The 2,494-nt window shown below is 40.7% G+C and overlaps 1 long non-coding RNA gene across 1 annotated transcript in view; it reads right to left on the bottom strand.

Moving 5' to 3' along the window:
* Positions 1-1,867: 1,867 nt before the first annotated feature.
* The window catches only part of LOC109323336, a 14,394-nt gene continuing 13,767 nt past the window's right edge, over positions 1,868-2,494 (bottom strand). The window contains exon 2 of the long non-coding RNA XR_002104623.1: positions 1,868-1,925. This is a non-coding gene — a long non-coding RNA (uncharacterized LOC109323336). The remainder of the gene's footprint in view (positions 1,926-2,494) is intronic.

Genomic DNA, 2,494 nt, shown 5'->3' with positions numbered 1-2,494 from the left:
ATTTGGGCTAGTGCTAGTAGATCCAGCTGCTGAAGCCCTTGCAGCCTCTCTCTGGGCATGTCTACACAAGATGTTTACTGCACAGTAGACTAATTAGCTGCATAATAAATGCCTTGGCACCTCTATGTGCATCTCTATTAGGCTGGAGTAAAATAATTTACTTTACTCCATAAATAAAAGTACTATCCTGCTGTGAAACACCCTGCAGCAGTGCATGTATAAATGCTGCCCTGGCTGGCTGGGGCATGAGGATGCTTCAGTGCAGGGGTTCCCTCTTGGCTAGGAGCACAGGGAAGCACCCTTGTGCCCCAGGCAGTCCTTCTGCAGCACATTGAACCAGGATGAGCAGTCCCAGATTGGCAGGCTGACAATCTGGGTCCTCCACCAGCTGGGGCTGTTCTGACCTAGCTCAACATACATTCAAACAGTGTGCCTAGGAGCACTAAATTCTGGTGCAATAAATGCCAGAGTGTATTGCTTTGCATTAATTGCACATGTAGACACACCCTCTGTGTTGTACACTGGTGCATTACTTAGTACCTTAGAAGGTACATCGGTGAATAGCCAACATATTTACATCAGCTGGCAAATTATTAAGGTCTATAGATTTATCCAAGAATATAGGTGCTGTAACAGTAAGGCACTTGAGGATTTTTGTGTGGTCATATTTATACTTAAGGACTGCCTAATTTAATCTCAGCTGTTTGTACTAATGGATATTTATCTAGCACAACAGATGTTTTTACACTTTCTTCCACAAAATTTATTCAGATTTTAAAAATAATTTTCTGTGTTCCTGCTACTTTTATGTTCATTTTGACCGCTAGCTAGACACTTTAAAAATTCGCTGAATTGACATCTTTTGAAGGCTGTTCTAGTGAACAAATTTACTTGAAGGAATGTGCATAGAAAGAGAATGATTTTTTGGTCCAAGTATTCATGTTTTTACTTGTAGGTTGCTCAAAATTCGTACATATGTTGTTGAACAAAGCCTGGGTGCTCTATATGCCCAAAGAGGATATAGCCTAAGGGTGTAGACAGATGCAACAATTGCATCTTAACATCTTTTATGCTCCTTTGACATCAATACAACTGTCACATCTCTATAATTTTATAGCAATACAAGTATGGCAAGACTCCTTCAACTTTCACCTTGCTTTTTGCAAGGTCAAAGTTAGGATATTTAGCCAACTTGTAGTTGCAACAGGATCACATAGATGTATGAGAGCATACATAACAGCTACTACATGCTCCTAAGCAGCTGCTTTCTCATCCATTTTCAAGTAGTTACAGTGTATATTTGTCCATATCCTAAATTTCAATAAGCACAAAATGAACAGTCTGCAAGCTATCTGCAGATCCAGAATTGTTATTAGAAGTTATTTGGCAAATAATTTTGGATGATGAATACATTTAGGGAAAGCTTCAATCTGCTTGAAGACAATATCTGAAAAGTAAGGTGAAATTTGTAATATAAATTATTCATTCCAAGTTATTTGCCTGAATCTCATTCTGGAGAGTCTTTTAAATTTTAACATCAAACTTAACTTAGATATAGTTGCAGTACATTTATTTTTTTGGATATCATCAAAGCTAGTAATGGTACAATGTGCAAATGTAATCATTTTACTGATGGACATTTATATGCTAGAATGACATCTACTTTGTATCATTGCTTGATATCATAGAAATAAAATCTGAATGATAGGTCTATGCTTTTCATCACCAAGAGCCTGTAATCTGTGCACAGTCTGTTCCAAGTAGAGTTTTATTTGGAGTTGCACCATCCCAGGAAAGTTCCCTGATGCTTCCTACCCACAGTTCACGGCAAGGGTATCTGTTGTGCTGCTACTAATGAGTGTTTTTCAGTGTTCTGATGGCCTGGGCTGGTGCATGGTAAAAGGACAGAGCTGTGGCCAAGCCCTCTGTCCAAGAGCCAAACAGAGATGAACTGACTTCACATTTCAAAAACAAAACAAACAAACAAAAAAACAAAAACAAAAACCACCAAGTTCTGTAATTGTAACTGACACCAGTTATAGAGAAGAAAAGGATAAGAAAGATTCTTTTCATCCCTCCCCCTTTACAGCCTTCGCCCACTTTGGTATCCATTTAAGGTATAGGCACAATAGAATCCCACATTGCTTTTATGATGCTAGTGGGTCTCTTTGTCATCCTCCTTCTGTACACAAACATCACAGAAGTTTGGCCTTTGTCACAGAGTGGGGCCTAGGAGCGGCCGTGATCCCTCTAGTGCCCTCTACCGTGTCAAGTAGGTGATCCAGCACCCTCTTTTCTCGCCCGCCATGTCTTGTTGGTATATGGTTCTAGAAGGAAGGCTGCCTCTTGTTGCCCTGGACACCGTGCTATGCTTACACTGCCCCCCGTTCCATATGGTGTGACCTGGTGCACCCCAGCCTTATGGGCTATGCGTGCCTCCCATCTCCCCTTTAGCACACCCCAAGCCTCACAGCTCTTCCGGATGTTATCATGT

This window comes from Crocodylus porosus, unplaced genomic scaffold (assembly GCF_001723895.1).
Source record: "Crocodylus porosus isolate Cpor-Errol unplaced genomic scaffold, CroPor_comp1, whole genome shotgun sequence".
Lineage (NCBI taxonomy): Eukaryota > Metazoa > Chordata > Crocodylia > Crocodylidae > Crocodylus > Crocodylus porosus.
Note: the sequence above shows the minus strand (reverse complement) of the source record. Positions and strands in the feature narration are given on the sequence as shown.